The 12,283-nt window shown below is 47.9% G+C and overlaps 1 protein-coding gene across 3 annotated transcripts in view; it reads left to right on the top strand.

The window, feature by feature from the left end:
* The window catches only part of LOC138516192 (basic proline-rich protein-like), a 199,181-nt gene that overhangs the window by 60,708 nt on the left and 126,190 nt on the right, over positions 1–12,283 (top strand). The gene's annotated exons all lie outside the window — the stretch shown is intronic.

Below are 12,283 nucleotides of genomic sequence, written 5' to 3'. Positions count from 1 at the left end.
GCGGATCCCTTTCCCAGAAACCGCTCCGCCTCCTTAGGGTTGCGGTTCTGCCTGCGGGTGCCTTCCCATTCGAAGCAAAGGGCTGTTGGGTGGCCCCAGCGATATTGTATTTTCCTTTCTTGCAGCCATTCTGTTAGGTTGCAAGGGCTCTCCGTTTCTGGAGGGTTATGCTTGCAAGGTCTTCATACAGAGCAATTTTGGCGCCTCTGAAGGTGATTTGCTTTGAGGACCTGGCCTCCCTCATTATCTTCTCCTTGACCTTGAAAAAGTGGGTTCGGGCGAGAACGTCCGGAGGGGAGGATGATGCTTGTCTTGGCGCCGTGCGCTGTACTATGACGATTTCTAGGGGGGCAGTGTCAGGTAATGTTATTATAAACCTGAACAGGTCTTTGGTGAAGTCATCGAGCTCTGCGTTAGTGATTGCGGCAGGGATTCCGCGAATACGGATGTTGTTGCAACGGGATCGATTTTCTATATCCTCCTGTTTGATTTCGAGGCCTCACACCTGGCTTCCAAGGCTGCTATTCTGTTTAAGCCGCACTCCAGTTCGAATGTGTTATCGCACAGGCCGTTCTCCATTCCTCTGTGTGCTTTTCCACCTCCTCCACTCTTCTGTCCAGAGAAGCAATCTTTTTGGTGACTTCTTCTGTGCCCTTTTGGATCTCTTTGGTGAGAGCTAGTAGAAGATCTTTTAGATCCGTTTTAGTGGCTAAATGGTCAGTCTGCGGTTGCTCCATTGTGTGGGTGCCCCCAGATGTTGCACCTGCGGCGGGGTCAGACTTTCCTGCTTTATGCTGGCATGTGTTGGACATCATTGTTGTTATGTCCGCTTGGTTTGCTGCTTTGCCACTTTTTGACATGGCTCCGCCGGTTGGGAGGTGTAGATGGATGTACTGCGGCTTCTCCGTCTGCTCACATCTCCAAGGCGGTCCCGTGGGGCAGAGGGTAGAGCTCCACCGGTTGGGCCCTGTGTTGAGGGGAGCTGGCGTGCGCCTCTGTGATGCTGTACCGTCTGGTCTGGTGTGAGGGCTGCTGTGTGCGCTGGGGCTGTACATATTGCGCTTTAGGGACCTGTCGTACTCCGCTGCAGTGGTGGGATGCTTTAGGGTTGCAGTTCCCCGCAGCCGGGCCGGTGCCTCGCCAGCCGGGTCCCCCAGGGGACCCCCCGGGATGCTGCACTTGATGCGTGGCCACGAGGCCGGGGAGATTTCTGGTCTCGCTCCCGGCGGTACTGTGTTGATGCTGCAGAGCGATGTGGGAAGAGAGCTCTGAGTGGGGGCTGCTTTAATTGAGAATGGTGCTTTACTTTGCTTGCGGGCTAATCCGTTGGCTCACCCGCGGGTTTGCTTGACGGCGCTGGCGCACGCAGGGGGGATATTCAAGATGGGACAAGGTGCGCAGTTACAAATAAGCTCATGGCCTGAGGCAAGCGGCAGCTGTCCGGCACTTTCGTGGATGTGGGCTGCCCCACGCGTTAGTGTTCCCTCTTATGTGGACTGTCCTTTATAAGGGCCACTTGCAGGTTCACTAGCTGGCTCCAGGAGTCTGCCGGGGAAGCGCTGGGGCGGCGACCCGGCCGACACAGATCCGCAGGATGGAGCAGCAGCCCGAGTGTCCAAGGATCTGCCGTCGCCCCCCAGGCCACGGGAGTGGGATGCTGCGGTTGTTGTGAGCCCCCTTGATGGGGCTTGAGCTCCGCCTTTGTGTTTATTTTCCCCTGGTGCGGTGTGCGGTCGGGCGCTGCTGCCGGACCCGGCTGGATGATGATATGAGGGGTGGAGCGGAGCCCCAGCCCACCGGTGTGCCGCTCTGAAGCCTCGGGCCAGGGGCACTGCGTCCGCGCCCAGCCCTGATCACGCGGGGAGGCCGCTCCCTCGCAGAATCCCCACTGGTGGCGCCGGGCGGTGGCGCAGGGTTCCCGCCCGCCGGCTTCCTGGATCCGCGGCCTCGGGAGCTCCCGGCTTCAGCAGCCTGCCGGGCGTGCCCCCAGGGCCACGCACAGGGCTCTCGAGGTGGCGCTGCTCTGTGGGGGCGAATCCAAGCCCCTACAGCGGCTCACGGCCTGTTGATGCTGACGGTAGTCTGCTGAAGGCCTGGGCCACACTAAGCATCACGGCCCCTCCCCCTCCGCAGCTGCAATCGATACCGGCGCTCGCCCGCCATCTTGGCCTTCTTCCCGCTGGTTCGGTGGGAGATCCCGGAGCCCGCCGGCCACGAGGGACGCTCTGTGCCGCCTCCGACCCGCCTCACCGGAGGGGGTAGATATTCATGCTTAAGCCGTGGCAGATGTAGGCTCAGTGGCGGCTACGATCTGCAGGGATTCGTTCCGACGACGGGGCGGACCAGGAGCGCTCATGGAGCCATGCTGTACGGTCGGCTCCCTGACTATCAGATTTGCACAATGGTATATTAATAGGACTTTGATTCATACTCTTACCACGTCTTGCTTTATGTTGTTCCCCAGAGAGGAGTCCAGTTATAGGACATCCAAACAGTCCCGTGCTCAGGATAATACAGCATTTCTTGCACGGTAAGTGCGTAGAATGCAGATATCATTGCCTTTGAGGCTTTTAGCAGCCTGAAACTGAGTTCAGATTTGTAATTGCTGCTTTTATTCTTTTTTTCTCTCTCTCCCCCAGACCAAGGACTTTGTTGTGTCATGCATATTCCAATTGAATGTTAAGAAGCCATATCTGTTTGTGTATTGGTGTGGTAAAATGTTGGCCACCTGAAGAAGTTCTCAGACACCTAGCCTACGAAGAACGAAACATGTTGGGTCATTGAGCATTGTGATTGATGGTAATGCTGTAAATTAGTTATCAATAATAGTGTTTCTTCGTTTTGTGGAGAAATGATTTATTTACTGTACACTATTAGTTAGTACTAAGGGTTACCTAGAATTAAGTAGGTCCATTAGATTATGTGTTACAACGTCTGTTTTGCACATTTTTTTATACACATTTTTTTAGATACACTTTGCACTTTAGGGATAAACTCATCCACAGTAGGCGACATTCTACTCAGAGGTGGTAATTGAAATTAGATAATTTAACACGTTTTCATGATTTTATAATGCATGAATTGTTTTATGACTGTTATATTGATGAAAGACACTATGTATGTTTTTAGAATAAGTGAATGTATATTGTTTTTTATGATAATTATGTTTGGTTGAATTATTGCATATTGATTTAATAACATTTTTATTTTGTTGACAGCCTTTCATTTCAAGGTTGTTTTGAATACTCAGTACCTATTAGGTGTATGGGCTGAGTAGTCCTAGGTAGAGAGGAGGAGGTTCAGAAGAGACACACTGGTTCCTACGTTTCATGATTGTTTTTTGTTTGCTTTGGGCAGAACCTTTGTGTCGGTAAACCCGCCTTTGGTCTCATTTTTTGTTTAGTTTGATGAATTCTCTCACACCTTCTCTGAGGTCTGGGGACCTGAAAAAACATCATTCTAAGGAGGTGTTTTCTAAAAACTTGTCGGGGGGGCAATCATCCAAGAAACTGCCATCTACGAGCGGCACCAGTGATAAGGGCTTGTCAATGACCAGACCGTCAACAAAGCCGAAGATGCCCACGACGACTCTTCAAACATCGTCATCGACGAGTGAGTCCTCATCGTCAAAATCGTCATCCACGAAGCAATCGTCGACAAAACCGTCAACAAAACCATCTACGAAACTACCAACTCAACAGATAAAAACAAGCCTGGGACTCTGTCCACGGAAATCCTAGTTACGCCGTCCAATGAGGATAACACTGATAAACCAATTGGCACGGCCCCTTACACTCCAGAGGCCCACGAGGAACAACTAAGTCTCCCTTAAGAGAGATGACAGGGCTGCCATACGTCATTGTACAAGAAGATTTTCCTGACACCGAATTCATGCGTGAACAACCTATTCTGACCCGTAAGGAGAATAGTTCACCCTGGCACCCCACTACGGAGGAGCCTGCAGATCCATTCGACCCAGCACTCATGGGGTCAATGCAAAGAATTATTGACGAATTCAACAGGCACCAGAGACAGAGGAATTTGTCTTCTACCCCGAGGGACACAAGATCTCCTCCGAGAGACAAATCACCTCATCATAGCACGCTGAGAAGCTCTCCTCCCAGGAGCAGAACTCAAAAAAAGGCAGCGTTCACTGGCACCTCCTCACAGATCTAGGAACAGGACACGCAGTGCTTCAACGACAAGAGTCTCTCCACCGAGGTCTTCGCCTAGACCAAGACCACGCTCACCTCCAAGGGATCGTACGGTAGTGCCATCAACCGCGTTGATCCCAGACTGGCAGGAGGACCCTTTTAGAGACTTCTCAGATCCTGAAGAAGGGGAGATTACTCATGATCCAGACACACAAAGCAAATGGGACGACTACATTATAGAGAAACCCAGGAAAAAGGATTCTCCAAGAGAGACTTTGCCACCTGACAATTTGGTATCGTTCCTTACAATTATCGGCAAGGTGGCAGATCTTTTCAAGTTACAAGTTACGTCAGAAGAAAAGAAGTCTGTTTTAAATGAACATAGGGATAAGTGTAGAAGAAAAATCACCACTATCCCTCTTTTAGATACCATATGGGGGACTAAGGAGCAAAGATTATCTACACCTCTGTCCACACCTGCTCTCGTCTCGCGGCAGGAAAAGAAATACAAAGCTCCAGACACGGCACCACTATGTCTAAGAGTGCAGACGAAGCTGGAATCCGGAATCACAGTGGCAGCCAGAAAGACATTGGCAAACCCGTCCTCTCCTTTGTCATTCACACCTGACAATGGAAGCTCGAAAATTAGAAGCTATGGGCAGGAAAGTATCCTCGTCAGCTTCCCTTACCATCAGGGCAGCCAACGCTCTGGCCATGATAGCACTCCTTGACCGTGAACTATGGCTTTGCGTGTCTAAGCTATCCAAACACCTACCAGCGGAATTTCAAGAAGAGTCTAAGGCAATTATATTGGATGGTGAAGCTACATCCAATCATATGATTGACGCAGCAGTAGACTTAGCAGAATCAGGTTTCTGTCAAATGGCCCATGGTACAGTCCTAAGAAGGCAAGCCTGGATTAAAGCAACAAACTTCGGACCGCAGGTCCAAGCTCAAATACTGGATATGCCCTTCGATTGACACGATCTCTTTGGCAAGAAGATTGATGACCATATCAGAGGAATTAAAACGGACACTGATACAGCTCGAGCTATCAGCTCTCTTAAGGATAAGGACAAGGAACGCAGATCCTTTCGATCCTTTAGAGGATCATCATCCAAGTACAGAGCTTTTAACCGTCCATCCTACAGTCAAAAGACACAGGGCAATACCTTTCAAGATAACAGATACAGTCAGTCAACAGCCAGGTACAACCAAAGGGGGGGACATGGCTCTAACCAGGCCAAAACACAAAACAAACAAAACTAACAACTCATATCTTCCCTACCCACAACACACCCCAGTGGGGGGAAGAATAAGCCGCCATTACCATCACTGGCGGAGGATAACATTGGACAAATGGGTGTTGCAAGTGATTTGCGAAGGTCACACTATCGAATTTCTGGGCCAAGCCCCATCCCTTGCTCCCATTCCACGCAAGGTGCACCTCATGAAACATTTGACAATGGGAATCCGCAAGTTGCTTCAAAAAGCAGCCATAGAACTGGTACCAGAAAAACACATGGGTAGAGGCTTCTACTCCCGTTTTTTCTTTGTGAGAAAAAAGAACGGCCAGTGGAGACCAATATTGGATTTAAGGGCGCTAAACAAATTCATCAAGCACATCAAATTCAAGATGACATCACTACAAAACGAACTCCCATGTTTAAACAAACACGACTTCCTAGCCACCCTGGGGGGCACACCTGGCAGATCTGCAAACAAAGGGCACTGCTCGGGCCAGGAGTCTGAACTACATATCAATGTTCTGGAACTCAGAGCAGTATGCTGGCCACTGAAAGCCTTCCTGCCTGTACTAGCAAGGCAGGTAGTAACGATCCAGATGAACAACACAACCTCCATGCATTTTACCAAAAAGCAGGGTGTCACGAGATCAGAGATATTGTCCCATGCGGCACAGAGGCTATGGACTTAGGCACTACAGCACGAAGAACAGATCAAAGCATAACATCTGTCGGGAGTGGACAGTGGGCCTCATTCCGAGTTGGGCAGTAAGGGTTAACGGTCATCGGTAAGGAGACCGGTGCCGTTAAACCCTTACCGCCCAATTCCGAGGTCCCTTAGAGGGACCCGCAAAGGCCATGTGGTCTGACCACATGTCCTTTGCGGGTCCCGCTAAGGGACCAGGGTGCTAATAACGGGCCCGTAATTTACAGGCTCGTAATTAGCGCCTTCCCCATTCCCATTGTGCCCTATGGGGGCTCAAATGGGAATGGGGAATGGTTGGTTGAATGGGGATTTACCGGGTTCCGCACAGGTCGGAATGTCCCGGTAAGTCCCCATTCACCCAGACCGGACACGGACCCTGGTTTGGAGGCAGCCATGGCGCTAATAGCGCCATGCCTACCTCCAAACTCGGAATGAGGCCCAATGTCTTAGCAGACAAGCGGAGCAGAGACTACACAACATTGCACGAATGGGAACTGGACGAAGCAGAAGCTCAACGGATATTCCGCGAGTGGGGACATCCGGAGATCGATCTCTTTGCCACCAAGGGCAACAAGAAATGTCACCTGTTTACCTCCAGTTATCCAGACCATCTGTCCCTAGGGGATGCCTTCTCAGTAAACTGGACAGGCAAGTTTCTGTATACTTTCCTGCCGATTCCTCTGATAGCACAAGTACTTTGCAGATTGAAGGAACAAACGTGCAAAATGATAATAATAGCACCGGAATGGGCACGTCAAGTTTGGTAACCAACTCTCCGGCACTTGTCACAGTGGACCCCAATTCACCTCAGAGCTCACCAGGACCTTTTGACACAGCAGAATCACAAGGTTCTCCACCACGACCCAGCGAGTCTGTCGCTGAAGGCGTGGTTCCTGAGCAGCGAAAACTAGCTAATTTGACTCTTCCTCCAGAATGCAGGGACATAATCAAGGCCTCTAGGGCTCCGTCCACACGGACAACATCCGGAAATGTACTTGTTTCACCAAATGGTGTGAGACCTCACTGGTGAACCCACTCACTACATCAGTGGAACAAGTACTACCATACCGCCTACAACTAGCTAAAGCAGGGCTCTCCCTGGCTTCCATTAAGGTGCATGTATCCGCTAAATCGGTCTACACGACAAATCCAAATCAACCATCTTTACTCACCAACCCGGCTATTAAGATATTTAGGGTGGCTGTGTACATTTCCACCGACATCAGCGCTGGTTCCTTCTTGGTGCCTGAACACGGTCCTGGCAGCACTCATGGAATCACCATATGAGCCCATACATAGGTGTGACATGACATTTCTATCCTGGAAAGCTACTTTCCTAGTAGTCATCACGTCAGCCAGAAGGGTCAGCGAACTGCAAGTCCTTTCATCAGGACTTCCATTCACCATGTTCCAGAGGTACTGCATCATCCTTAAAATGCACCCTAAATTCCTACCCAAGGTGCTGTCGGAAATGTCACTCTCGGAGCGTATCGTGCTTCCGACTTTTTTCATGAACCACATGTCTAATGCAGAGAGAATACTGCACTCGCTAGATGTAGCGCGAGTCCTCAAATTTTACTTACAAAGGACCAAGGAGTTCCACTCCTCTACAAGGCTTTTCGTAGCATTCTCTGGTCACACAATAGGACAGCATATCCCGAAACAGAGTTTTGCACGTTGGGAGACTCAATGCATTAGTCACTGTCATCAGTCTAAAGGCGATCCACTCGCCAGACCTCCTTCAGCTCGCTCCACCAGGGGAAGACCAGCTTCGGTCGCATTTCACGCAGGAGTACCGATAAAGGACATCTGCAGAGCCGCGACTTGGTGCACACTGCACACATTCGCCAAGCATTACTGCTTGGCTGAAGATGCCAATAAGGAATCAGCGGTTGGACAGGCGGTCCTCCGCCACCTCTTTGTGTAAGGTAGGAGCAGCCTTTTCCCGCCTTTCCCTAGTAAATTTGACCTATTTGAGTTGCTGCATGCTAGGTTCACTGAAGACTACCTTCAGGATGTATAGTAATGTGGGCGTGCTTAACTGCTTGGTATTCTATTCAGTCATCTGAATCTATGAAAGATCCAATGCTGGAGAAGTATTAGTTACTTACCTGTAACTGTATTTCTCCCGCATTGGTATCTTCCTTATATTCACATGCGCCCACCTGCCTCCCCTGAGGGGCTGCTCCAAGGCCCGGCAGTCATACATGTAGTCTACACACGGCTCAAAATCTGAAGATGGCTGCCTGGGTCGGAGCGTAAGCCCTGCCACCTCATTGGTTAGGGTCATAAAGGACCAAAGTGAGGTGGAGGGACTACACAAGTGGATGCCTATTGGGCATAATGGACAATCTCCATTCATTTTTTCTATGGAAATAATGTATATATTTAATTATTAATAATTATTTCAAATCACAGAGGATTCCCGGTCTGACAACGGGGAATATTCAAGCATGTGAATCTATGAAAGATATCAATGCTGGAGAAATACAGTTACATGTAAGTAACTAAGACTTTTGCATTGTTCTGTCCGAAATTGAAACCTTGAAATATCTATTCTTATCTTGTCCATTTCTGGCGGAGGCCTGGGAGTTATTTTGGGGAAAAATTCTGAATCAGTTTAGAGTGCTTACTGAGGAAACGAGGTGGGCTATGTTGTTTAGTGGAGGCAGTATGTAAATATCACATCGGCTGTGGGTAAATTCCTAAAATACATTGGCCTGATTCTGTAGATCAGAGGCACCTATATTATTCTGGCATCACACACCTTTTGTGGAAACCCAATAAAATAGGGATATATAATAGAGGTGATTCTTTTTTCATTTTTGTATTCCACTCATTTACAAAAACTTATAGGAAAGTGATTGTTGTATTTTTAATATTCAAAGGTATTTTTAGGAACTAACATTTGACCTGTTTTAAATGAATTGACCTTATGAGAAAATATGTATTTCGTTGGAAAGATTTTATGATGAATTGAACGTATGACTATTTAATGTTGGTTTCTCTTTTATAGTTTTGCTGGTTGTGTTATTATATTGTAAAGGATGAACAGTGTTTAACCATATACTCTTAAGGAAAAAATAAAATGGTTGCAGGAGCTCAATATCCTGGGAATTGTGTGCAGTTGTGTACTTTTCTAGGGCATTGGCCTCTACACAGCATAATTAGAAAATAATTGAGGGAAACATGGGAACAAACTTATGATCACTTTTGAAATGTCATTGTTCAGTTTTGACCACTTTTGATTGCTTATGGTGACATTTAGTTCAAAGCTCCAGTCTTGTCTGCATTTCTCAAAGCACCCTGTGATGTCTGACAATATTCTTCTATGGATCCTTAAGGCAGTATGACCAACTTCTTGTCCATAGATTGTTTTCCGGGTAGCCCATTGCACTGTTGTGTGAGCAGGCTTTCTTCTTTTTAGCAATGCTTATGCAAAGGTATGTCCAGGGTTCTGAGGTGGCAAGTTTTCAGTCTTTTTTCTACACCCTGAAGTGTTGTAATCCCACTTTTTTACCATTCTTTTCAGTTCAATGGGGTTTATGCCACAGCGGTAGATTTGCCACCTTCAGTTTGTTACTTCTGAGCACTTTCACTATCAACTGTAAGACTCCTCTAGTTATCATAGTTATGTTTGGAGGTACTGCCAATTGCTGAGTTTGTGCCAGAAGAGAAGTCTAGCTTCATGGTTGTACATTTCGTGTTACAGCTTGACCCAGTCGGACCCCTCTTTGCACTTCACACAGTGAGGCTTGCTGCCTGATGCAAGATGAAGGTACTTGTAATGGTCTTCAAAACATGGGAACCAAGACTGTATGGATTTTTCCCCTTCCATAGGAAGTTGGTCATTAGTTTGTCGATGTCAAGTGAGACCTTCATTGGTATTGGGGAGTGCAGGTTCGTCAGGGTGCATATTATCTTTGGCTAAGCCATCATTTTGATTCTAGTTATTGTGGAAAATAACCACAGACAATTCTGGTGGATTGGGGAATGGTTTAAGTATCAATAGCAAAGGCACAGGACAACAACAATCCAACAGTATGAGACTCAACGCATGCAACACTCTCTTCCCTCAATGTGCTGGTTTTTATACTGCATGATGCACATGCATTTCAATGGATAGGGAGGTTTGGACAAGAGACAGAAACAATGTTGCTGGTGGAAGGACAGTGTCTCAGCATAAGAATCTCAGGCAGCGGTTGTGTTCTCACTCTCAGGACAATACAATCGGGCTGGAAGACATATAATGATACAGTAATTCATGCATGGTATGCTACTTCTACAGTTCTCACACGGTTCGGATAGACAAGCCTGCTTACTATATGATAACTTCCGTCTGCTAAAGCCACCCTGCCTAGCAGAGCGGCAGACTAGAACACGCTTACTTATGCTAAAAGGGAAACACGTCAGAGGCGAGATTTCTGGAGGGGAGCGCTGCTAAACACTAGGCGGTGAAGATGTTGAATTTAAAACATTTGCAGTAGAACATAGAGATCACCTCATAATGCAATAAAGCACTTGTTAAACATGGCAGTTTGCATTAGCGTTTGCATAAGCAGAACAGTATAACGCAACAGGGTCAGTTTATTAAAATGTTCGAACCCCAGGTTTCCCCCACAATTCCCTCCTATGAGACCTTCACTCCAGTCTCATCCATTGCATCTTCGGGGAGTAAACATCACATTCAGGCATGTCATAACATTGGACTTCACTTGTGTGGCAGTAAAACACTGTTGTGGTGTGGTGATTCCTAGAGCAGTGGGCACAAACTTGATAGTAGACACATTTACAGACCATGATTAGACATGACAGACTTAGGATCAGAACCAAGATTATGAGCAGAATCTGACCGATGGATGCACCCAGGGATCCTAGGATCAAGGACCCAAACGTCCAGGTTGCCTCCTGACTGGTGTGGAGGAGGCTCACAGAGCTACGGATGAGAGTGATGAGGTTGGTGATGTTGCTGGCATAACTGGGTACAAAAGTGCAGCATTCGCTCTTCATGATTGAGCGCATGCCCCTTTGTGAATATAGGAGTGTGTCCAGTGGCATGCGGTTCTGGAGCACCATGGTGCAAATGGATATCTGTTCTCGGGACAGTAAGGTGATTGAGGATGCAGTGGTATTTGCAATATCTTTGATCAATCAGGACAATATGGTCAGATGGTCCTGGTTTACCTTGATTCGGAGGGCTGGTATGGGATAACTCACCCCAGCGACAATTTCTTCCCAGGTGGAGCTTCTTTTAGTGCAGGACTGAGCTGGGAAGGAGCGTGTATGGTGCACAGTAGCCAGAACATATCCCATGTAACTCCCATCCCAATTGAGGGGCAGCCAGGGATAAGTCTTTTCCCCACAGATAAAGTAGGTCCTGGATTAAGTGGCGTAATCAGGATCAAAAGCAAAGGTGACATTATTAATGATCACACAATAGTGCTCTTGGACAAGTAGTATTGGCACTTGTTTCCCATGACTAGCGGACCCCAGTTGACATACCACACAGGTTCGGTAGCCTGAGATGAGAGTTGAAGTGCTGCTGGCTTGATGAGTACATGGGTCGGGAAATTCGGTGGACCGGTAAACCCTAAGTGGAAATGCACATCACTGCAGGGCCTGAGGACCTGGTAACCAGCTTTAGGTCTAGACAGACATCGCCCCATTCGAAGGGAATGGGGGCTACAAGAAACTTGGAGGACAAGTCATGAGGTAGATGGGCACACACCAGACAATTGGTTACATTGAAGATGAAGGCATACTGTTAGGTGAGGTGCAGGCAAGTATTCTCACTGTAAACCAAGGGTGAGCAAATGGGCCATTGTTCAGGTGGTTCGGAAAGCAGCAGTCACAGTGAGATGGTAACAAACCATTAACTTTAATAACACCAGTAGTCAAATAGCCTGACGTAATGTGTGCTCGGGGCTCATGTTTGGAGTTCCAGAGAGCCTGGCCAGGGACACCACGCCTGTTCTAGTAGCCAATTAATACTGTTCAGTTCATACAGCGTCAGCGGTGCACAGTATGGCCCGTTTCTGGAGCTCAACAGTCCAAAGTTCCTGTGGGCGGCTGTTTCTGAAGGTAGGGAAAAATCGAAGTTCCAAAGTTCCAAGTGGGATCAGGTGATGAGCAAAAGTTCTATAATTCCAGGTTCATTGTTATGGTAGTGACAGTGCTCC

The sequence above is a fragment of the Ambystoma mexicanum genome, chromosome 6q (genome assembly GCF_040938575.1).
Source record: "Ambystoma mexicanum isolate Mex_15411 chromosome 6q, UKY_AmexF1_1, whole genome shotgun sequence".
Lineage (NCBI taxonomy): Eukaryota > Metazoa > Chordata > Amphibia > Caudata > Ambystomatidae > Ambystoma > Ambystoma mexicanum.
This window is presented reverse-complemented; position numbering and strand designations above follow the sequence as displayed.